At 43.5% G+C, this 25,973-nt stretch overlaps 1 long non-coding RNA gene across 1 annotated transcript in view; it reads right to left on the bottom strand.

The window, feature by feature from the left end:
* Positions 1-16,657, bottom strand: part of LOC147436909 (uncharacterized) — a 118,977-nt gene extending 102,320 nt beyond the window's left edge. The window contains exons 1-2 of the long non-coding RNA XR_015184707.1: positions 16,512-16,657; positions 16,170-16,434 (exon numbers count right to left, since the gene is read on the bottom strand). This is a non-coding gene — a long non-coding RNA (uncharacterized LOC147436909). The remainder of the gene's footprint in view (positions 1-16,169; positions 16,435-16,511) is intronic.
* Between the last annotated feature and the right edge of the window lie 9,316 nt (positions 16,658-25,973).

Here is a 25,973-nt window from a genome sequence, read left to right as displayed (position 1 = left end):
AATGTATGTTAATGACTCACGATCTGTCTGCACCACGGAATCTGCGCCGAGAAGATAGTGTTTCCAAGTGCGATAAGCATGAACAATGGCCAAGAATTTTTTGTCATAAACTAGATATCTCATTTGAATGGTTGAAATTTTGCGGCTGTCAAAAGCAATGACACGCTCATTCTGCATAAGAACACCTCCAGAAGCACGATCTGACCCATCTGTCATTACGTGAAAAGGTTGAGTGGGATATGCAATAGCCAAGAATGGAGTTGTCGTCAAGGCATGTTTAAGGGCTTTGAACGACTATTCTGCTTCTTCAAACCATTGAAGTTTATCTTGCTTGGTAAGCTCAGTCAAAGAAGTTGCAATATCCGAAAACTTGTGCACCTTAAACTTGCAAGTCCCCAAAAAGAGCGCACATCTGAGATGGTGAGCGGTAAAGGCCGATCCATAATGACCTATATTTTCTTGGGATCTACTGCAACGCCATTAGCAGAAACAATATGACCAAGGTATTCTACTTGATTCTGGAAGAAATCACTTTTCTTCTTGTTGATGTATAGCACATTGGTTCACAGAATTTGGAAGACAAGCTACAAATGTTTCTTGTGATCAGCCATCGTTCGACTGAGAACTAGCATGTCATCCAAACGTACGATCACAAACTTGTCCAAGTAAGGACCGAAGATTTTGTTCATCAGCGTCATGAAAGAGGCCGGGCATTGGTTAACCCGGATGGCAATACCAAAAATTTATAGTGACCATACTTTGTGCGAAAAGCTGTCTTGTACTCATCACCAATGTGAATGCAAATTTTGTGATACCCTGACTTTGGATCAATTTTGGAGTAGATCTTTACACCCAATAACTGATCAAGTAACTCGTCGATGCGAGGCAAGGGAAACTTGTTTTTCATTGACAACTTATTCAAAGCACGATAGTCGATGCAAAGACGCATAGACCCATCTTTCTTCTTGACCAACAGGACAAGAGCTCCAAAGGAAATCTGCTTCGGCGAATATGACCTTTATCCAGCAAATCTTCTAGCTGCCGCTGTATCTCTTGAGATTCTAAGTATGAAACTCAATAAGGGGCTCAAATTGGTGGAGGTTCTATGGGATGATCCACAGGACGCTGAGGAGGCAAAGTTGTTGGTAGCTCGTCGAGAAACAAGTCCAGATGGGGTTGAAAGAAGGGTTGTTGCAAATAAGCAATGTTTGACAAGGATTAGCTTCTTCTTTTGCACCGGGTTTGACATCTCGCAAAATGATTAAGGCAGTAGCACAATCACGTTATCGAACCAGCCGTTTGACTTGTAAAGCAGAGACCAATATAATGGGTTTGGTACTGAAAAGACCACAAGCTCCATTTTCTGTTGCTTATGAAAGAGCCGTATTGAGTGATCTCTGAAACTGATCAATGGATCATACTGAAATAACCAAGATTGTCCACGGATCAATTTGTAATGTGACAAGGACATAACTGAAAAACCAAGCTGATCCTGGTAATCCTAAATTTGAAAATCCAACTTTTCAATCCTTTTGTTGCACTCGAGAAGAGAACCATTAACAAGTTCTACCTGGTAAGCTGCCTCACTAGGTTGTGTTTGAAGGCGAAGTTTAGTAACCAAGGATGAGATGACGAAATTAGTAGAAAACCCACTATCCACAAGAACATTGATTGGTTGCTTGCCAACAAAGCCAAGGAGACTAACAACATGATTTGAAAGGTCCACTGGAGCAGGGACATGATTTCGAGCATTTAACATTAAGGCACTCACCACCGTAGAAACTCGAACACAACATGCTGCTTGCTTGCCTTTATCTGGGACAGGAAGTTGGTTGTGGATAGGTTCTGAAATTGTGGTCTCCATGTGATAATTCTGGCGAGAATTTGAAGGGTTTGGCTTCTTGGGGCACTCATACCACCTGTGCTGTCCATTGCAAACTGTGCATAATCCTGAACGGTTGGAGTGGGAGGTTGAAGGAGACGATTAAGAGGCTTGCTGCCCAGAAGAAGTATCCTGTCAAAAATCACGATGACCATTCCTTCTATGATTGGGACGATTGTGTCGTTGATTCTGATTATTTGCAGAAGATGAGGCTTTGGAAGTGGTTGCTTGTCTAGAAGATTGTGGTCGAAATGAGTTTTGTCCAGCAGAGTATTATCTCGAAGATTGAGGTCCTGAAAAAGAACACTGGTCCTGACCACCTTATCCTTGATGATTACGCCGTGAAGAGCCTGCAAATTCAAAGCTCGATCGCCAGGAAAGAAACTTCTGAATGGGTGCCGATTATCGCCAAGATGCTCGACATAAGCGATTGCAGCATCCAGTGTGGCAGAATTAAATTTATGGACATCATCTCACAGAGAAGGCTCAAGTCCATCAACAAAACTATGGAGTTTGTCGGAGGGGCTGAGGGTCTCTATCTCAAGAGTTAGTTTTTGAAACTCCGAGATGTACACGGCCAACCAAGGAACCAGTGTCACGTGACACATCCAGCCCTATGTGTCCGTGGACAAGCTACAGCATGATCAGGGTTCAGTCAGTCCAGTCAAGTCTAGATTAGAAGTGATCTGGCACTTTTGTGAGTCTATTCGTAGACCGTGCATGCCCAATCACTTAGTGTAGATGCATATCCTCTGGTTGCACATAGCATGATCATCAGAATTCCCATCAGAATCCATTAGAATCAGTTAGGGGATTTTTCCAGTGATTTTAGCCTATTTTCTCTATTTTTGACATTTTTCACTTATTATTTTTAAGTGACTTTCCAACAAAAGTAGGTAGGGCAATTTTGCTAAGTTAATATATAAGCAAACCCAAGTTAGCACTTTCTGGCAAAAGAGGCAGCAGGAGCTTCCCGCTCAACAGGCACCTTCCCAGCACGAACCCCCATCAGCACCCTTGGCGTTTTTGGTCTCCATCCTCGCCACAGTTATCCTAGCGTTTTCCAGTTTGTAGCATCGCCTGCAATACCAGATCCCTAGCGTTTTGCATAGCGTCAGCACTTCCCCCAGATCCCTTGCGTTTCCAATTACAGATCGCCATCAGCAGTTCCAGACAGCCTAGCGTTTTTGCTAATGATACAAGGGAGCCTAGCGTTTTTGGTTTTCAGCCATTGTCGCATCAGATGGTCAGCGTTTTCAGCCCTATGGGACAGTGGAAGATTCAGCCCTAGTTGGTTGCAGAAGACCCCCATTTTCAACCCTCGAAAACGCAGCCAAAACAGTCATTTTCAGCCACCGAAACAGCTCCGAAATTCAGCGGATAGAAGACCACAGATTTCAGCCCTAAAGTTGTCGTCGTCATCGACATAGTCCCAAGTTGCATCAATCCATTGCATCCGCATTGTACCACTTTGTGCAATCAATAAGTAGACCACTCTCGCCGACGAGAGTGGGGCCTTCGGAGGAGGGTTTTACAACGTCTCTGGTGTCGTATCTCTCTTCTCTCTCTATCTCTCAGTCTCATACACTTGCACGCACAGTGTCCATTCACTTTGTTTGTGATCATAGCATTCTCTCATTAAGAACAGAAGGCTCTCCCTTCCATAAGAACTAAAAGGAACCTTGAGCATAGTTCGAGCACTCATCTTGAGCAAAGCGCAAACAATCATTCCGCTGCACCTTACATTGGTATCAGAGCTTTGGCAATGTTCTGTATCACTCAAGGAAAGAAACACAAGAACCACACAATTTTTTTTGCTTATTGAGGTCGCACGAACCCAAGTTCGCTTGGGCGTGTCGATTCCTAATCGTATTTTGTTGAAGAGTGATAGGAATCCCAAGAAAGAAGGGCTTGTCCAGCCTCCCCTTGTGTCTCTTTTCACTCATTGAGAGCGGACCGTGCACTTAGCGGCCGGCCAATCGACGTAAGGTAGGAAAAAGCAGAGAGAGGCCGAAAAGCAGAGAGAGGCCGAGCGTGCCGCTCAAAGGGAGCTACGCACTCAAGAATTGCTTCGACAAGTGCTAGCCTCGAAGACCGAACCACCCAAAGATCATGGGAGTTCCTCAAGTGGTGCAAGCCACGACGCGGATTCCAACCATCCACTGACAGAGAAGTTGACTTTCAGTAAGTATGATGGTAAGATGGATGCTACGGTTATTCATTCTTGGTTGCATCAATTTAATGCTTATTTTGCGACAACTAAGAAGACAGGAAATAGCAAAGGTTTGACGGCACCTATGTACCTTTCCGGTGATGCCATCAATTGGTACCACGAATGGCAAGAGGCACAGCTAGCCGCGCACCTAGAGGAAGCCGACGGATTCACGCCACTTTCCTTCAATTGGGCTGATTTCCAAGACAAGCTCAAGGTGCAGTTTATGCCACCTCAGTACCTCGCACGATTGAAGGACGATTGGTGCTCTCTCAAGCAAAATGGTATGTCAGTCATGTCTTTTTCTAATCGTGTTTTGCAGCTAAGCACTCAATTACGAAAATCGGATGATGAGCGCAAAGAGCCTTTTCTCTTTGAATTGGACGAGTATATCAAGTACGATGTCGAGGTACTCGATCCAATCAATCTCAACAAGTCGGTAGCTATTGCTCTCGCACAGGAGATGAAGCACAAGGGAAAGCCTAAGGAGAACAAGACTTCCACAAATACCTCGCAGACTTCTCAGAACCCTCAGAACGGTAAGAATGGTAAGAATGGTAACTCTTCTAACCAATCTTCCAACAGTCTCTAAGAAAAGAATTCTTCCAATGAATCTAAGGGTAAGGCTAACACAATTGCTAAACCTAAGCTTACTCTAGATGAAAAGGTAGTACAAGGAATTGTAGGAGGATACATCACGTCGGAAGAGCAAAGCACTTATTCTAAGGAAGGTTGTTGTTTTCATTGTCACATTGAGGGTCACATAAAAAGAACATGTCCTAAGCTTGAATCGAATGAATCTAAAGAATCCACAGAACCCACTTCCTTTGTCAATGCAATTAATGATAACTCGAGTGTGCCCCATGTTTCTCCTGACCCTCCCATTGATGATTCTCTCATTAATATGGTTGTACGTCGAGGCAGCGTTTTGTCATATTGTTTGACCCAGGTAGTATGCATGATGTGATCAATCCCTCTCTTGTTGAGAGTGCCCGTCTCGAAGTTAGTCCGAGATCTCCTATCGAGGTCTCTGGCTTTGTTCCCGGTATGGACGCTCTCCTCACGGAGGAGTGCCTTGATGTGTTTTTTGGGAGTCAACAAGCTGCCTTCACTAAAAGATTTGTGGTTTCTTCTCCCTCAGGATGTAATATGATTTTGGGCATTCGATGGTTTCGTGATAATGACGCTCTCATGAATTTTTCGGCTAACACTATAACTCTCAATGCCGACAGTGATTCTCCTATTATCATTCATGGAGAGGACATTGCTCATTCTCCATCTCTCATTACTAATATGCAGGACAAGATTGAAAGAATTCAGGAAAAGAAGACTCTCTCAGTCTCTTTTTCTACACAGCATGACACACAAAATTTGCATGATTATGCGAAGCATGATGATTTGAATGATAATGATTTGCACAATGGTTGTTGGAATTAGGGTTGCAGAGAAACGCACACAGCTTGGAGAAGACAAAGGAAGCTCAAGGCACACAATAGAGAGTGTGTTTCTTAGTATGCAATGGAAAGATAGATCGCCCTAGAGTGATGGGCGTATATACAATGCTCGGGGGGAAAAACCTCCTAAAGAGGGAAAAAATGCCCCAGCGGTCCTAGTGTGTTCACACACATCACTACCACATGTATATGGTAACAAATCCCCCCTGGAGTGATGTGGTGAACGAGAGTTGGCACATGAGTAAAGGGAAGTGCCATGCCCTGAGGACATGATCAGTCCACAAAGGGGAGTAAGCCCAAAGCTTTGCGGAAAGCTTCAAGCTTCTCATGAGACAATGCCTTTGTGAAAAGATCTGCAAGGTTGTCCTGTGTTGGCACATAAGCCAAGCTGATCTCTCCTGCTGAGAGCCTCTCTTTGACATACTGGTAATGCACCTCAATGTGCTTTGTGCGAGCATGAAAAACTGGGTTCCTCACAACTGCCAATACGTTCTAACTGTCAGTGTAGATAGTGTTGGTAGTGTCCTGTCCAACACCCAAATCAGCCATAAGGCGTCTGAGCCATACACACTCAACCGTAGCTGTGAAGACTGCCCTATACTCAGCCTCACAACTCGAAGTGGCCACAGTAGGTTGCTTCTTGCTCAACCATGATATACATGAACTGCCAAGCATGAAACAAAAACCACTTTGGACACTCGCGTGTCAAAACAACCAGCCCAATCTGAGTCCGAAAAAGCATGTAAGTCTGGTGGCAATGATCCCCCCTTGGGATAAAACAAGCCAAGATGTAAAGTGCCACTAACGTAGCGGAAAATCCTCTTGACAGCCTACCAATGCTTACATCCTGGGCTATACATAAATCTGCTGACCTGTGAGACTGCAAACTGAATATCGTGCCTCGAGTTGCATACATAAATGAGGCAGCCAACAGCAGTTTGGTAAAGAGTGACATCACCAAGATCGCCAGCATCATGTAGACTCAACTTCAAACCTGTTTCCATGGGAGTGGCAATAGGTTTGCAATCCTCAAGTCCAAACTTACATAGCAATGTCTCTATGTAACTTTTCTGACACAAGGCAATACCACCATCACACTGCTTAAACTGTATACCCAAATAATGATGCAACAGCCCCAAATCTTTCATCTTGAAAGTAGCATTCAAATCAGCCTTAAATTCAGTAATATGTCTTTCATTTGGTCCAATGATCAGCAAATCATCAACATAAAGAACCGCGATGAGAAATACATCACCCTCACGCTTTACATACAATGTGCTTTCTGTTGGACTGTTACAAAAGCCTTCAAATGAGTGTCAGCTTTCTCATACCAAGCACGAGGAGATTGCTTCAACCCATACAAAGCCTTGTTACATTTGCACACTTTGTCCTCTTGTCCTTTTATGACAAAACCGCGAGGCTGCGTTACATAAACTTCCTCAAATACGTCACCATTTAAGAAAGCAGTAACAATGTCTGATTGATGTACATCACAACCAAAATGAGCTGCCAATGCACATAGAAAACGCACAGTAGTCATACGACAAGTGGGAGCAAAAGTCTCTTCATAATCTATGCCTTTTTGCTGTGCATAACCCTTTGCAACAAGTCGAGCCTTATGGCGATCAATCTCACCATCCAGCTTGCGTTTCAACTTGTAAACCCACTTCGTACCAATGGCCTTTTTGCCAGGAGGCAAATCACATAAAGTCCATGTGTCATTTTCTATAAGTGCATCATATTCTGATTGCATGGTAGCCATCCAATTTTCTGAATTCTGTGCTTCATCAAAAGTCAGAGGCTCCTCAACATCATGTAAGCTAGACATAGCCAAAGCATAACAATCTGATGCATAAGATGCATGGCGAGAGCCTGAACGAGTACGACTAGACAAAGGTGCATCCAATTTACTGTCACGCAAAGTATGCACCAGCCATTTTGGCATACCTCTAGCCTGCTCATTTTCAGCCCTTTCCTCATCAAGTACATCATGTACATCTGCAGCAGTAATAGGTTGATCTAAAACATTTTCAGAAACCCCCATAGGCTGTACATTTGCCTCATTGGAACTTACATTCGTATTTCCACCACTGAAAAGAGGCAACAAAGTGTCATAAATGTCCTGTGAGCTTACAATACTGTCTCTAGTACATGACAGCAAGGGCTGAACAGAATCTTCCACGAACACTACATCCCGAGAAACCAGAATACGTTTTGTTTGCGAATGATACAACCTGTAACCTTTGCTTTCAGCACTATAACCAACAAAAATACATTTGACAGCCTTATCATCCAATTTTCTGCGCTGCACTTGTGGCACCAAAGCATATGCCAAACAGCCAAAAACACGCATGTGCTCAATAGAAGGCTTTCTATCATGCCATGCTTCATATGGAGTAATAGACTGCAAAGCTTTCGTAGGACACCTGCTAAGTACATAAGTGGCACACATGATGGCCTCAAGCCAAAAAGAATGCGGTAAAGCTTGACTTTTGACCATACATCGTGCCATTTCCGTCAGTGACCTGTTTTTCCTCTCAGCAACACCATTTTGCTGAGGTGTATAAGGCACTGTACATTGGTGTTTTATCCCACGACTAGCCAGAAATGCATTAAATTCATGAGACATATACTCCCCCCCTCGATCGGAACGGAGGGTGCCCATAGTACATTTCGAGACATTTTTAGTCATAGCGAGAAATTGTTTGAAGCACATAAAAACTTCGGACTTCGCTTTAAGCGGAAATACCCATGCATGCCTGGAGTAATCATCAATGAAAGTCACGAAGTACAGGTAATTGCCCAAGGACGGAGTTTGCATGGGCCCACAAACATCACTATGCACAAGCTGCAACCTGCATGTGGCCCGAACTGAACCATCCTTTGGAAATTTAGAACGCTGCATCTTACCCAAAATACAGCCTTCACAAACACATTTTACAGGTGCTTCAAGAGGCGGCAAAGAAGCAACCATATCAAATTTCTGCAAACGCAACAAACTGGCAAAATTCATATGACCAAAACGTGCATGCCAAAGTTTTGCATCTGAAATAGCCCTTGAATCTGCAACAGCATTTGCAAAATTTTGTCTACACTAGTCATACAAAGTGAGCTTATACAGCCCACGGCACAAAAGGCCAAATGCAACAATTTCATCACCAAAACTGAGATCATGAACTGTACATCTGTGATCCACAAATTTGACTACAAGTCCTAGTCTAGCAAGTGCAGATACAGACAAGAGATTCTTCTTGATCTCAGGTACATAAAGTGCATCAACAAGTGTGAAGGAACTGCCATTAGCAGCAGTGAGCACAATCTTTCCAACTCCTTGAACTGGATAAGAGGCGTTGTTGGCACAAGTGACTGAATTCCCATGCGGGACAGACTCGAGAGAGGTAAACAATTCACGATGTGAGGTAATGTGCTTTGTAGCACCACTGTCGAAATACCACACATGTGAATCTGCAGCAACTGACAAGCATGCATCATGGACAGCAAGATTGTAAGTGCACTCTGCACTAAAAGCCCATTCTGCATCAACATCAGCAACATAGTCTCCTTTCACAGAAGACTCAACAATGGCTGCATTTGTAGTGGAACCAGCATTTGCAGTAGAACCACCCTCTTTCTTCTTAGCCTCTTTGGCCTTCAACTTAGGACACGACTTGATCAAGTGATCATTGGCTTTACAATAATGGCAACGCATCTTCTTTTTTCCCTTATCACCGGAATTGCCAGACGAAGTACTGCCAGCAGAAGCATTAGGAACACAATTTTTGCCACTCGCAGCAGAACCATAAGAAGTGGCTGCATTACTGTTACCACCCTTTCTTTGAGAAGCAATAAAAGCCTATTCAACTGCACGCTGCCTAGTCCTGTTTTTTCTAGAAAGTGACTCTTGCAACAGCAATGTGCATAATGCATCAAACTTGACAACTTCAGGATTTCCTTGGGTCATCAGTCTCCAAGTACTAGCAAAAGTCTGGTAGGAATCTGGTAAGGCATCAAGAACAGTCTACACAAGGGAACTCCCTGAAATGACTTCACCTGCAGAAATAAGCTGCTCATTGATATTCTTGACACTAGCAAGGAAAGTGTCCATATCATCTTCCTCATGCATAATCTTCGACTCCAGCTCTTTACGCAGCAAAGCAATTTTAGCCTCATTGCGGCTTGCATAAAGACCTCCTAGAATATCCAAAGCCTGTTTTGCAAATTTTGCTGAACGGATGTGAGAAACAATGGTGCGCTTCACAGACAACGCAATCAATGCATGAGCCTGCACATCCTTAACTCCCCAACGAGCTTGTTCTGCCGTAGGCAAAACAACTCTAACAGCTGCAATCCTTGCAGCAAGACCTGCAACAACCATAACATCGCCTACATCCTCAGAACCAAGACGTACATCAATGCCCTGCACAATGTTCCAGACACCCTTTGACACAAGAACATGTTGCATCATATAAGCCCACATAGGGTAGTTGTCCCCATCCAACATGTCCTTAGCAGCAAACATCTTGAACACATCAGTGTTGTTGTTGTCAGCCATGGTAAATGCTGCACCTGATGTGAAAACTGATCGAAAATAGGAGAAACGGAGCGGGAACAACCTGTGTTATAATGCACAAACCGTAGAAGACTATAAGGCACCTGCTATACAGAAACGGCACTGACAAAAATTCTGCACAAAATGACGAAATAGCCTGTGCAGTATTGCCTGCAGTGGAAACGGAGGCTGAAATGAGCCCAAATCAAAATTCTGAGCAGACCTAGCTCTTTGAGCTTCCCCAAAATATTTGTCGACCTGCGAACGCTCGCCAAAGCTCACTGAAATCAGAGAAAGTGAGCAGGCGTGTACTGGAGCAACTGGCGACTAAGCCCGGGAGGACGTGACCTGCTCTGAGACCAATTGTTGGAATTAGGGTTGCAGAGAAACGCACACAGATTGGAGAAGATGAGGGAAGCTCAAGGCACACAATAGAGAGTGTGTTTCTTAGTATGCAATGGAAAGATAGATCGCCCTAGAGTGATCGACGTATATACAATGCTCGGGGGAAAAAACCTCCTAAAGAGGGAAAAAATTCCCCTGCGGTCCTAGTGTGTTCACACACATCACTACCACATGTATATGGTAACAATGGTTTGGATGGTAGCATGATGATTTGCATGATCAAGATGTGATTTCTCACAAGCATGATGAGTTGCATGAAGATGATGTGATTGTTCACAAGGATGATGTGTTAGTGGATGCTTTTGCAGGTTCACAAGCCTTGCAAAGAACACACCGGAATTTGTCCCATGTAGCGGTGATCTTTCCATCTTTAACTCATCGACACCACCAAAGGAATGCAGTATCCTTTAGCACGGAACTTGCCAAAGCAACCGTCTTACTTTCAATGAGACTGGTGTGTTTGCGAAATAAACATCTATCTTGAAGAGCCAATGGTCCAGCACGCACTTATCGCGGTGACTTTGTATCGATCAGTGTGTTTGCGAAATAAACATCTATCTTGAAAAGCCAATGATCCAGCACGCACTTATCGCGGTGACCGTTGTATGGATCGGGCAACTTTGCATCAATTTTCTTTTTCTGTGCTATGTTTATTATTTTACCTATATCTTCCACCTTGTTGATAGGAGGTGTATAATCCGGAAGCTGCAACTCGCAGTGAACCCGAACTAGAGGCTGCTGTGAGATGATATTGTTCACTGTATCCACTTGGCACTCCGTCACAGAATATGCCAAGTGAGGGTACCGTCCCATAATGTGCTCGAAATGTGGCAAATGATGAGGTTCGCACATAACAAATATGTGCCACACCACCCATACCTGTAATCGAGGGGTGTGGCAATGGATAACCTACACCAGATAATTTTGCGGCAAAACTGTTGGCTATAGTGCAAGAACAGGAGCAGGTGCGGGCGTCGGAACGGGTTCGGGAACCGGTATCTCTTCTGGAACAGGTGTGGGTTCTGGAGATGGGGAATCCGAAATGATAATCACTTCCGGTTTATGTGCGGGTTCTGGAGATGGGGAATCCGAAATGATAATCACTTCCGGTTTATGTGCGGTTTCTGGTTCCGGCTTATCTGGAATGACGATCACTTTGTGAATAGGAGGAGGATTTTCCGGCAAGATTTCTTCAGGGACCTCGTCTATGTATGAAATATATAGAGAGAAAGTGCAGATAATCCGTCATCAGCCATCGTGCGCGCACCAGGTGACTGCCAAAATTTGCAGCGCTTGATGTTTGCAGAAGAGCATTCGGCAACAATCTTTCACGCTGAAAATTTCTCATTGCATTCGCTTGTGTGGATTTTCTTAATTTTTGTACCAAAAGGTGCCCTGTTGCTAATTGGACTATTTTCTTATTTTTAATGATTAATCTCTTTTTATGATATTTTATTATGTGCACTAAGAACTGTTAAAAGATTGTAGCTACAGGAACTGCCATCAGGAACGGACAACTCTGATGTGTCATTTGATGGGTGACGGTAAACATCGCGAAGGAGTTTCCGTAAGTTCGGTGAAAAGGGCCGGATTACGAGTGCCTCTGATGCGTCACATGATGGGTGACGGGTGCATCAGTAAGGGGGCATCTCGTAGGCTAAGGAGGAAATCCGAACTGAGTAAGAAAGTATGCGTAAGAACGCAAGCACAAGAATAAAGATGGGTTCAATGAAGCTTTTTACGAAAAAGCAGGAACAGTGGCGGGAGGGCAGATGCTTTCCCGCGAGGAGTCTGTGTCTGCATTGCATCTGTGTCGTGTCCTGCACCCGGGGACGCCTGGAATGTGTCCGTGTAGCATTGTTTTCACTAACGGAGTGAGTTTTTAAAGTTTGAACAGATTTACACTTTATTTTATAAAGTGACCGGCCTCTTTATTAATAAAATAAAGCAGCCACTTAGAAGATAAAGCAACAAAACCAGCCAGCGAATTCTCTCGAGTCTCTCCCTATTTCGAGTAGAACAGCGCCAAAAAAAAAAAAAAAACGGCCGCGATCTCTACGCGAGCAGTTATTCGTGCCATAGCCAGGGAGCTATAAAAGCACCACATGCCCTCACTCACGGGAGGTACCAACATCAGCAAGAGAAGACTCTGCCGCAAGAGATCGCGAGACTACGAAGCACGGAAGTCACTTTTCCCGCGCAAGAGTGACAGGTATCTATTGTGGATTCGTCATACGAATTGTTGTCGCGTGTTTGTGTGGTTTGTTTTGCAGGAATCTCCCGTCTTACGGGAAGGCCCTTTACGGAAAGTACGGCTTCACACCTAAGTCCCTTACGGGAAAGTACGGCTTCACGCCTAAGTCCCTTACGGGAAAGCACGGCTTCGCGCCTAAGTCCCTTACGGGAAGGAACGGCCTTGTGCCCAAGCCCCTTTACGAGAAAGCACGACCTTCGGGTCTAAGATTACAGAACGGAGGGGTTTCCTCAGGTTCTCGTGCTTGTATAAGAATTCTCCCTGAATAAAAGAATACTCTTTACAGGGGGGGGGGCCAGCCCATCTTCTGGTCCCCAATACTGTGTCGATCTTCTCCCTTCTCTCATGTTCTCAAAGAATTATAATTTTCAGATTTTCTAAGTGCTCGTGTACACTCCCGTTTTGTGACATGCCCACTTGCAGTTATTGGGCGGCCAGCCAAACCATTTAATAACTTAATAGGTAGCCACTTTAAAACTCAAGCGCTGGCTAATTTTAATAAAACGTTACGTTGTTGCTGTGAATTGCGTAGAGGATTTCGACGAAAGTATGTCAACGTGGGCTGCAGCGCAACGGATGACAGGTGAAGAGTCATGCAAGGGGCATGCGCCAAGGCCGGATACCACAAGGGGTGCGACCCTTCATGGCAAAAGGTGCAAGCCATCCACGCGCCATCCACGCAAAGAGGTACCACTGATGGAGAGGCATACGTCGAGAATTGCAGCTAGATTGCCTCAACACACATCTCCTGCTCTTGCTTTACTAATGTATTTAGAAGAGAAGGTTTCAGGTTACCTTATGGTCTGGGCTATGTATTTCCCATCTTTCTTCTGGTTCCATGCAACTCCGGGAACGGGGGGAGAGGGTAGTGGCGAGGGTGAGAGGCTCACAACCTTCGGGTCTCGAGAAAAAAATTTGCTATGATACCACTGTAAGGATTCTAGGTACTAATCCTTAATTAAGTACTTAAACTCATGATTAAGACTTAAGAAACTTGAACTGAACTCAGAAACAAGACTCAGAAGACTCTGTGTTTGATTGATTGAGAGTGTGATACAAGGGCTCCTTATATAGGAGACGAACAGGTACATATGAAAAGGTATGACCCTTCACAAAAAAACACATCCTTTAGGCAAATAGACATGTCTTTAGGCGAATGGACAAATCCATTCGATGAAGAGCCCCAACCATTGGTCGAAGGGACATGACTGGTCGTCAAAGGAGTGTGGCTGTTGGTAAAGAGATATGACTTTTGGGCAAAGAGTTGTGACCATTCGAGAACACGAGTCATCTCGGATTAGTCACAGTTTGCATCTGTATCTGTAATGAATCAAGAAGAGTGTAGCAAGTCACAATCGTGACACACATAAGGGCGACCGCTAGGGCAAGCAGCCTAACCCTCGACGACGGTCCTGCACCTGCTGCCACTCAAATTGAGAAGCTGCCGTTGCTGGATCTGGTCCTCCATGAGGGGTCCAATGCCCCAGTAGGTGGGACCTCGAAACTCGAAGAAGGGATCGCCCTAGGAGCCTGTATCTGTGAAGCTAGTCAAGCTCTCTGTCGTAGACACATTTGTCGACAGATGAAACACTCGTTCGGAAGGCCCGAATACTCCACTCTTTGACTCATCCATCCACCACCGACCCGAGGCAGTAAGATCTCCTTCGAGAGGGTGTAGGTGTCTCAAACAAGAACTTGAACAGTGACCAAATCTGCAGCCTTGGCCGCTATTGGAGTTGAAGTACGCGTAGTCTCCAAGACCGGCCTAAACAAGGAGTCAATCCTAGGGAGTAAAGGCAAATATTCCCTTCTCCATCCAGGGAAGCAAACTGAGATGGGCAAAAATGCCTCCTCCTCTAGAACATCTGTAGCAAGGTCGAAGCCGTGGCGCCACTGCCGGAAGAAAACCCGAGCCGCTCGAATGCTAAGCGGGCTCATTGCAATCACTTTGGCCACCATCTACGAAGACTCAAACTCTACCTGATAATACCCTCTCTCGAGAAGCTGAACATCTGTGATCTTGCCCACGTCCAAGAGGAGCCAGTCCAGGAGCAGGTCATGAACCTCGCCTTGTCGGCTGGGTCGAGTGCCAACAATCCTGCAAAAGACTTTGTGGTCTTTATCTGTCCCTTAGGCCATGCCAAGTCATCACTTTGTAACACTATCAGCGTAAGGTTATGCACAAGCACAGATATCTGGATTGATTTCTAGGAAGATTATTCTTCTGAGGTTGAAAATGACAATCTATAAGTATGTTTTTATTGGGAAGGGTCTATGTCGACACCTCTACACATGTCTTTTTTACCACCAAAGAACAAAGAGCCCTGGTGCTATTTAGGAGAGGAGACAGATACTAGCAGATAGGCAATCAAGCCACTTAATGTAGGGACCATAGTAAGAATCCCTTGTGGGTTATCTTACACTCAACTCACATTTGGGTATGCTAATCAGACATCTACAACTTGCAAGGTGTATCACATATAGACTCTTATTCAAAATATCATCATTTGGCATATACAAGTTGGTCTTCTCTTTATACAGTTGTTGTACTGCAAGAATCCACTACTTGTAAATATCATCATGTAGTTGAGTGCCTTTCCAAAATCCGTCTTGGCTACATAATTTCCTTCATATTGAGTGGCATCTCTGACACAACTTCTATTTGTGTCTCCTGGATGTGTATTGCATATGGACTCTTATTCAAAATATCATCATTTGGCATATACAAGTTGGTCTTCTCTTTATACAATTGTTGTACTGCAAGAATCCACTACTTGTAAATATCATCATGTAGTTGAGTGCCTTTCCAAAATCCGTCTTGGCTACATAATTTCCTTCATATTGAGTGGCATCTCTGACACAACTTCTATTTGTGTCTGCTGGATGTGTCACTCCAACACAATGGAACTAAACGAGTGTATGAGACTCGTTTTGTGTTCTTTCATCTACAGCGAAAATACGTATATGTGACCAGCAACACAGGGAACTCTCTTATGAAAGGGTGAATAAGGAACCTGATCAACACCCAAAATGGACCTTTGACTACTTTTCCTAGTCTAGTAAACCTTTGGCCAGAAGTGCCAAAGCTCAACTAATGTTAATTTCTCAAAGTTGTGTGTGTTTTTATGACAATACGTATTTTTTATTCTCTCATCACTTTGTAATAGTCTTTAATTTCTCAAAGTTGTGTGTGTTCTTATGACTATACGTATCTTTTGTTCTCTCATCACTTTGTATTAAAGACTATTTAGTAGCAGGTGCGGGGTGGGTTTGTTTTGTTTTGGAGGAAGACAATGTAGTTGTTTTGAAAGGAAAGAATATCTTCCATCTGCAGCTTGGCAGAAAGCTTTAAGCGACAGATTGTTGTGGAGTCAACCTCTAGAATGAAAGAATAGAAGTAATTGTAGGCAAACCTGCACCGTTTCATCAGATTGGTCCTACCGCAGCTCGCTAAAGTACTCAAGAACACCATATAGTTGCCCATTATGATGAAGACTCCCAAGGTACCGTGTAGGTCTTGAAGCTCTCTTTATAAAAAATCCTATGTCTAACATTGATTTGATGCAGTATTTACATCCTTTGATGTTCTGCACCACACTGCAGAAAACCTGTCCTTTTTTCTTGCACATTTTACCAAAGGAGAAAGTTATCAAATATTCGCTTTTCTTGGAAATTTATCTGCACATACAGCCAACAAATGACTATCTGATAAAGTGATAAGGACCCCAATCCAAGGTGCTCAGAAAAAACCTTACCTATCGTCGCAAATCTTTGATTAGGACCAATCATAATCTGTCACGCTTAGGTGCGAAAGAAGACAGAGCAGTTAGATCTTCCTCATACAGGAAGGCGAAAGATACAGGGAAGGGGCGGAAAAGAATTTGGTTCTTTATACGTTGCAGTGGCGATACCTCAGATTTTATCATGGTTTAGCCTTTACAAATGCCTTATGTAACTTGATACGAGAGTATGTCCTAACGATTTGGGTTTTATTTGGACACCGGAGGTAAAGGCCTTATGTAACTTGATACGAGAGTATGTCCTAACGATTTGGGTTTTCATTGGACACCCCCTCTGGTGAGTGAGGCGACGGCATCGGTTTTGCACCGTCCGTTGGGGGTTTAATCCCCAAGTGATCACTATGTGATCACAACTCCACGTAAACTTGATGTGAACATCAAGTGACTGCCAACTGAACCTTGTGTGACTCCCAATCAAGATGTGATCACCGTGTGAACCTACTTATTTAAAAGTGATCATGGTGTGACCTCGAGCATCCCAAAGTGATCATGGTGTGAACAACATGTGATCCTCATCCCGTCATTTTTGCTATATGACCGAACATTCTCACCTCCACTTCAAGTAGCGCGCGATAGCTTAATGGAAGAGCCTTGGTCTCCGGTATGGTAGGTAGTGGGTTCAAGTCTTGAGGGACTCAACCAGCCAAAATCTTTTTATTCATAAGAATAAACGGACGATCAAGATCGTTCGAAGATCGTCGACCGTTGATCCCACCTGACAAGGGAGATGTTAAATAGTCTCGGGAAGAAGGGGGGGGGCGGCGGGGGCCAGGGGGGATCATGAGTGATTCCGCTAAGTTTGAAGGGGAAAAGGAAGGAAAATGTGTTCTTTTTCTTTCCAAGCGTGGATGGAGTGGAAAGAAATTAATGAAATGCATTGTGGTATCTAAGAAGATGCCTTTGAGAAAGTGAGAGACAAAGAAAAGAATAGCAAAATTCTTTCTCCTCTCTTTTCGACGAGTGTATAGAAGAGTTTTTTTTCTCTCTCTTTCTATTGCACGTCTCTCGTCGTCGTCGTCGTCGTCGTCTTCTCTCTCTCTCTCTCTCTCTCGGCAGACCCGTAGGCCACAATCAAAGCAATAGTGTTGCAATCCCGCTGCGAGTGCAGGAATTGAGGGAGTGCTCTCCCATTATGTGCGGCCAAGGTAGGAGATGTAGGGCGTTTCTGGAGCGAGCAGGAATGGCACCACAGAGGATGCGGGCACGAGAGAACCTGCAAGTAGCTCAGTCATGCACGGTCGCGAGCATTGTGGAATCATGGGAAAGGCATGGCCAGGCAGCAGGTGTGGAGGACTTGTGGAGCCAGCAAGCAAGAAGTTCAGCTTGGAAGTGTCGATGGTCCAAGGGCTAAGGAGTGTGTAGGGCTGAGCTTGTGCATCTATTTTCGCTAGATAAGGCCTTAGTAAAGCATGCAACTCTTGGAAGCAATTGCAGACCATTGGGTAAAGCTTCCGGATTGGTGCCACATGCTAAGTAATGATGGCAAGCCTTTTTGGCCTACCTATGCAAGCCCTTACTTTTTGCTCCAAAATTGATTTAGAATATTTCATTCGAAGGCACTGGAGGGAATTTAGTGCTAATGATAGCTCCAACCTTCCCACTTGCTTCTGAGTTCTACAGCTGCATCGCATGTACATCAATAGACATGAAAGAGGAGAGAGAAGGCAAACAAAGAAAAGCAAAGGTGAGAACCTCCGCCTACACGTGCATTGCCTTTACCTGAGTGGACAAACCCCAACACGACCAAAGGCATAATACTATTTGTCGAGCTGGATTTTGCTTCACAGAAGCCATGCGTCTATCAATATTAACATTAGTTGGTTTGTGTGTTGCTTACCCCTTGGCTTGTGAGTAAGGTCTTCGAGTAAGCTGAATAGAGCGAACTTTTTTTTTTTTTTTTTTTAGGGGGGGGGGGGGGGGGGGGGGGGGGGGGGGGCGGCTCCCTATTTCCCCTTCCTCCTCTCACCACCCATGTGCTCCCTCCTCTTCCCTTGCTCCCCCTCCTCAACCTCCTCCTCCAACATCCTCCCTTTCCTCACCTCTTCTCTCCGTCTCCTCCTCTAGCCGCCCTCCCTTCCTCCAGTCACCCTCTTCTCCTCAAGGTCCTCTTCTTCTCCAATTTCCTTCTCTCTCTCTCTCTCTCTCTCTCTCTCTCTCTACTATATCAGGGGCGGGTAGACGAGAGGGGTGGGATGGCGAGGGGCATAGACACAGAAAAGGAAAGAAGGGGTGGCAGGGGATGAAGAGAGATAGAGATAGAGAGAGAGAGAGAGAAGGAGAAGAAGGGGAAGGGGAAGGGTCGGAGAGAGAGATAATTTGGGAGGGGGGATGAAGAGAGGGAAGAGGGAGCAGGCTAGAGAGGGCGGTCGAAAAAGAGGGGGAGGGGAGGGGCCGATTGGGGGGGGGGGGGGGGGGGAAGGGGGGAGAGAGAGAGAGAGAGAGAGAGAGAGAGAAGAGAGAGCGAGAGAGATTGTGAGTGGGAGAGAGGGTAGTAGGGAGGGGGTTTAAAAAAATTCTCAGTGCCTTTGGGGAGGGAGAGGGGTTTTTTAATTTAAAAACTCCCTTTAAAAAAAACCCTAGCTCTAATGCTAGTGCTGGGGCTTTTTGTTTTGTTTTGTTTTAAGAGGAAGAAAGTGTCAAAGTCGACGATGCGAAACCACCGGGAGAGAGAGAGAGAGAGAGAGAGAGAGAGAGAGAGAGAGAGAGAGAGAGAGAGAGAGAGAGAGAGAGAGAGGAGGAGGAGGAGGAGCAGGTCCTTGGCTATTCTACTGGAGGGAGGGGCGGCAATGGGTGTAGTGGTAGGAGTAGGGGGCAAATGGTGGCAGTAAGCTAGCACCACTAACCACCAGTGGTGGGCTAGAGTGGTGGTGGTGATGGGTGCTAAAGGGGCGGAAATGGAAGGCAGTGGTGGCTGGATGGGAAAAAAAAAATAACTCGCTACAAAGCTTGTTGATTATCCTTCCCCTTGGCGCGTTTGTTTCTTGCATGAACATTGATCACAATGCTTGTTGGTGCACCACCATCATCTGTAGAGTGCCATCATAAGAAGGGCATATGACCTCGTCCAATACAGCTGCTATTTTTTATTTTATAGCTATCATCCAGACAAATTGATGGATTTTAGACCGAGCAAAGGGTTTGGCACGTATCATAAAGGAGCCTTGGCTTCAATGTTTTTACAACCATCATTCAAAGAACAGGTCTAATGCCAAAACATGCTAATGGATGATATTAGTGTTTCTAGCATGGTCAAGTTTTCTCAGGTGTCAATGGAAAATACTGATAGTTACCTGACAAGTACAACTCTCTATTGCAAGTAGGACCTTCTGATGAAGCTATGAAATTGTGGGTAGCAAGCAATATGAGGAATCCCCCCAAATTCCAATAAAGATAATTGGATAGTTTTGCACAACGGGCTCCTGCACAAACTAGATCTTGAAGCTCATTTGAGACAATCATGCTTCAAGCAATTGACGCAATGTCAAGGTTTCCATTGCCGCTATGGTATTAGTTGAAGAGTATGTCAGTGCCAAACTTGTGCGGTGCAAGTACGTGTGTGGTGAATGTAGAGTAATAGACTATGTGTCGATGGAGTACACACTACTGAATGACAGAGACCTCTTATTCTTTTATGTAAAAAGAGTAAGGTTAGTGGTTAATGAAGTCAATGGATGGTCTAACATCAGCTGTTTGGCCTCGGGGACAAGACACCTATTGTCTTCACCCCAACACCTTAAAAGGTGCATATTCTTTGCTCTAATTTGAGAACTTTGGCCCAAACTACTCCCAACAGTAAAATTATTTTTTATTTAAATTATTTTTAACTCCTCTCTCTCCCTCTTTTTGTTTTATAGCAACCCCCCCCCCCCCCCCCCCCCCTTGCGGCACCCCCTCCTACTTAAAAAAAACAAAAAAAACCCCAAACTCCACCCCTCTATCCGTCTCATGATTTCTCTCGCCCCCTCTTCTCTCTCTATCTTCCGCTGACCCCTCCCTCCCTCCCTCCCTCCCTCCCTCCCTCTCTCTCTCTCTCTCTCTCTCTCTCTCTCTCTCTCCTATCTCTTCTTTCCACTCTATCTCTCTCCCCCCCCCCCCCCCCCCCCATCTCTCTCTCTCTCTCTTGAAGAGAGACGGTGATACACACAGAGAGAGAGAGAGAGAGAGAAGAAGAAGAAGAAGAAGAAGAAGGGACGGGAGAGAGAGAGAGAGAGAGAGAGAGAGAGAGAGAGAGAGAGAGAGAGAGAGGAGATCCTTGGCTATTCCACTGGAGGGACAGGCGGCAATGGGTGGTAGTGGTAGGAGTAGGGGTGGCACATGGTGGCAGTAAGCTAGCACCACTAACCACCAGTGGTGGGCTAGGGTGGTGGTGGTGATGGGTGCTAAGGGGTGGCAATGGGAGGTAGTGGTGGTGGGATGAGAAAAAAAAAAAAAACTCGCTACAAAGCTCGCTCATTATCCTTCCCCTTGGTGCGTTTGTTTCTTGCCTGAACATTGATCACAACGTCTGTTGGTGCACCACCGTCATCTATAGAGCGGCATCATAGGAAGGGCATATGACCGCGTTTAGTACAACTACTATTTTTTATTTCAAAGCTATCATCCAAACAAATTGATGGATTTTAGACCGAGCAAAGGGTTTGGTATGTATCATATAAAGGATCCTTGGCTTTGATGCTTTTACAACCATCATTCAGAGAATATGTCTAATATCAAAACATGCTAATGGATGATATTAGTGTTTCTAGCATGGTCAAGTTTGCTCAGGTGTCATGGGAAAATACTAATATTTACCTGACAAGTACAACTCTCTATTGCATGTAGGACCTTCCGATGAAGCTATGAAATTGTGGGTAGCAAGCAATATGAGGCATCCCCTCAAATTTCAACAAAGATAATTGGATAGTCTTGCACACTGGGCTCCTGCACAAACTAGATCTTGAAGCTCATTTGAGACATTCATGCTTCAAGCAGCTGACAGAGTGCCAAGGTTTCCATTGCCACTCCCCTGCGCTATGGTATTAGTTAAAGAGTATGTCAATACAGAACATGTGCGGTGCAAGTACGTGTGTGGTGAGTGTAGAGTAATAGACTATGTGGGGTGGAGTACTCATTACTAAATGAGTATTCATTACTAAATGAGAGAGACCTCTTATTCTTTTATGTAGAAAGATTAAGGTTAGTGGATGGTCTAACATCAGATGTTCGGCCCGGGACAAGGCCCGTGTTTTCTTCACCCCAACACCTTAAAAGATGCTTATTGTTTGCTCTCATTTTGAGGAAATTGGCCCTTCATGTTCCCGATGTGTTTTGTTCCTCTTTGTTCCAAGTTAGACACTCAATCAATAGTACACTATCCACAAAATAGTCTTGTCTAAATCAGCACTGCCTCGCCCACATTTCTTGTTTACTTGGCATATTGCTCGCATATTGGTTTCTCTTGAACATGCATTTTTTTCCTAGTATCCTCAAGCCTTGAGTGCTTCTAATAAGTGGGTAGATGATAACCTCATGTTTGAGGTGCTTAAATAGGTGGTGAAGTATATACACAATAGCTACCTCAAAGGCACTTAAGACTAGAAGGCATCAAGAAAACTGGAGGTATAAATGAGTTAAGGTAAAACCCAAAGTTAAATAACCTTTACGCAGAATCTAGGCACTTTTTTTGCGTGCTGTAGGGTTTGTGGGTATGTCTAGCGCAAAATGTAGCTGGGACAAAAGGCGGCCTATAGCAAAATCCTTGGCTAAAATGGCACCTCTGACAACGACACAGCAAGAGCAAAAAAGTTTCCTTATAGAATTTTTGGGTAGCAGTAGAGGGACAACATGGGGGATAATCAAGCCCAAAGGCACTAGGGAGGTCGAGCGTGCACTGTGGCTAATCAGACGTCAAATCCACTTCATGTAACAGTGTTGCCTATGAGCTTGAATATCTCATAAATGGTGCTCCACCATCTTAGTTCATTTTGGCCCCAGGAAAAGGCACATCTTGCCTTTACCCCAACACCTTAAAAGATGCTTATTTCTTGCCCTCGTTTTGAGAAACTCGGCCCTTCATGTGTCCGACCTATTTTATTTCCCTTTGTTCCAAATTAAAAACTCAGTCAAGAGGATGCTATCCTCTTTTCTGAATCGGCATTGTCTCGTCCACATGAAGATGTAATCTTGGATTGGAGCTTGACAACATGATCCAATGCCAAGGAAAATACTCTTCATATTTAGAGCTAGTAAAGAAAAGTCATTAGCAATGAAAGCTAATAAAGAATTTCAAGGAAGAAATGCAAGTACTAAGAAAATTTTCTACTTGCTTTTCAATATACTTTCAAGAGGAAATTCTTTGACATATTACATGGATATTTTCTCAGTGTATAAATTCTCTCAAGAAAAGTGGAAACTATGTCAAAGGTGTTTGGGAGGCATATCCTTGAATGAATTACATATAGCATAAATTCTCCTGAGGAAGAGAAGTAGCCATTATGTATGAAAGTAAGAGTTAAGTATGTCTTGTTTGAGTTAGCATTTGGACATTATGCTTTCTTCACAATGTTACAGGTTGTGCCTAACCCTGGGGATGAGAGCTCATGAAAGTTCAAGCATCTACACGTGCTTCCATGATAGACGAACCTATACTAGTAGTTATGATGCAAGAAATATACCTCAATGTGTTTCTTTGTGAAGCTTTAACACTTAAAAAAGGTCTAGTAACATTAGCAAATCAAGCATTGTATGTACCCTCTCTTGTACCCAGCATACAAAAAACGCATAGAATTTGATATTTTTATGGGGCTTTGTTCTTATAAATAGAGATCTCTATTTTTACTAAAAGGCTAATCATTTGATTGTGGTCATGTCATATATATATGATGACTGGTGATATAATATTAGTAGCCATTGTTGATCTCTCAATTTTCTTTCTACATGTAGTCATGAAAGTACAAATAAAGCTAGCGTTATCTCAATGCTATGTTCAAAATATGTGTACACCCTATGCTATGTTCTCATGCTAATGGTCTCTTGCTTTGTTCCCAATGCCAATGGGTTGTGCATTGATAGCGTGGGATAAGAGCTATAACTGGGGGTATACTCCCATGATAGATCAAAGGTTTACTTTGACACCACCAATGGTCAGTACAGCTGACATACAACAAAACATGCAAGTGTGTTGTGATTGCTAGCTTGTGATGCCATGTATATTCCAAAAGATATATCTTTCATGGCAAAGGCGTGTTCAATGCTCCATGCTCTCACCAACTTTAACAAAATCTTGGCTTTTCATTTTTTCACTAAGTGGAGGTTGTAGCTTCTTTTTTGTTTTTGGATTTTTGAGGCACTTGTATAGAAGTTAGTAGATATTATTAAAGAAGATATGCATTTCTCTAGCAGATTTTCTATTTGGCATTCCAATTTTTCCATGACTTGGGTGCATGCATGGTAAGATAGCTAACAATGTTAAGCCACTAGCAATCAAACATCAATCACTACTAGAGGTTTCAAAAGGTACCAATGCTTCTTGTGCAAATTTTTGTAGCATTTAGTATTAGCATGGATATCAAAGTTAATATATACGCACTATGACATCGATGCTAATACATACACAATTCTAAGAATTTTTTCTCCCAAACTTGTTGTGGACTCATTTAGCTCTTTGCAACAAGAAAGAAAGAGCTTGGGAAAGCATTTCTAATCTATATGTAACCCTATATCCCCTCCCTCTCGCTCCCTTTCTCTACACTCTCTTGGTATTTCTCTCCATCTTCCAAGCACGGAAACAACACAAATGGGTGTTTCATCCATGGAGAGTAGGGCACCTATGCCTGAAATGCTTTTAAGTTTGAAGGGTGATGGAGGCAACTGACACTCTCATGACTAGGAGATACCTCAAGGGGTCACTACAATAAGAGAATGCCTATCCACCCGGTGGGTGCAATAGTAGGGATTAGTTTACTCTATATTTTCTCACATTTTCATATATAGAAGGGTGCTGGAAAAATGATCTTGATATATTTTTTTTTACATAAATTGAATAGAAAAAGGATCCCTTTCACTAGTGAAAAATTCACAGCTAAAGGGTTTCATAAATAGTCCTTGAATGCACGTGACATATTGGTTTTACATATAGTGACCACCCCTCCTCCCCCTCGAGGGAGATGTGTTGATCAAGAGATCGATGACATGATTGCCACAATCATGGACACAGAGAGGCTTGCATACAATGAAATTAAGCATTAGGTTGACATCGAGCCGACATCCCACTATAAGAGGGAGCTAAAGTGTCCCGATTGTAGATGCACTTGGTTTGATCTTGGTCCTTTTAATCATGCAAGAAAAGTTCGGATGAAGTGACACTAACATCGCCTAAATTTTTAGGTGACTCTATAAGATTTGTATATTTTATTCATACATTGATTGTTTTGGGAAGCTATGTTATTACTTTTCTTTATGTAGGTTGCTTAAGCAATAGAGTTTGCCAAATAAACAACACACTGCTAGGCTTGAGAGATGATGCAAGAAAGGTTCTACGATAGTTCAAGATGAATTATAATTCTATCCATGCTTGCTTTTATGATTGTATTCTATTTAGATGAGAGGAGTATGCAAATGTGGAGATATTCTCAATGTGTAGAGCAAGTCTATAGATATTAAAAAGATCTCCATGAACAAAAAGTATCTTTGAAAGTATTCAGATATTTTTTGCTTATGCCTCACATCAATTACTTCTTTCAATGCAAATCAATGGTAGCTCTAGCATCATGGTAGAAGGAGAATCATTCTTCATATGGTGTGCTAAGGATTTTTGCACATAATGTGGCATGGAAGCACATCAATGACATGTGATCGTATTTTATGCAAGATCCATAGAATTTGTGCCAGACTTAGCTATGGATGGCACTATCCCATTTGGACAATGTTTCACATCCTACAATATATGGCCAATTGACATTGCCAATTATAGCACTCCATTGTGACTACTAGCAAATGAGAGATACTTGTTCTTAGCTTGATTGTGTATCAAACTAGTATAATTTGAAGGATATAGATGTTTATCTATGTGATCTCCTTGAGGGGATACACCTATTATATACATGGTGGATATGAGTCAACATGAAGATTGACAAATTAATGCTCCCATTCAAGGAATTCTAATTATGTCAACAATACATAATTATCTTGGCTATGAAGACTACTCGAGTATATTTACAACACCTCCTAAATTCTATGCAAACAATGTTTGAACCTTACGTTAGTTTTGTTTCTATATAGGACTTATAATTAGTGATTACAATTCATGTACCATGTGTGAGCTACATTTTTGTGTGCTCACCAATTGCCTGCACTGAGGATGTAGATTTATGAAGGCATCAAACACATCTTTCAGACAACCTTGATCTGTACAACAGGGTTTTTCAAGAGATGAGCCTC

The sequence above is a fragment of the Adiantum capillus-veneris genome, chromosome 17, assembly GCF_014529385.1.
Source record: "Adiantum capillus-veneris isolate H3 chromosome 17, ASM1452938v2, whole genome shotgun sequence".
In the NCBI taxonomy this organism is placed as follows: Eukaryota; Viridiplantae; Streptophyta; class Polypodiopsida; order Polypodiales; family Pteridaceae; genus Adiantum; species Adiantum capillus-veneris.
This window is presented reverse-complemented; position numbering and strand designations above follow the sequence as displayed.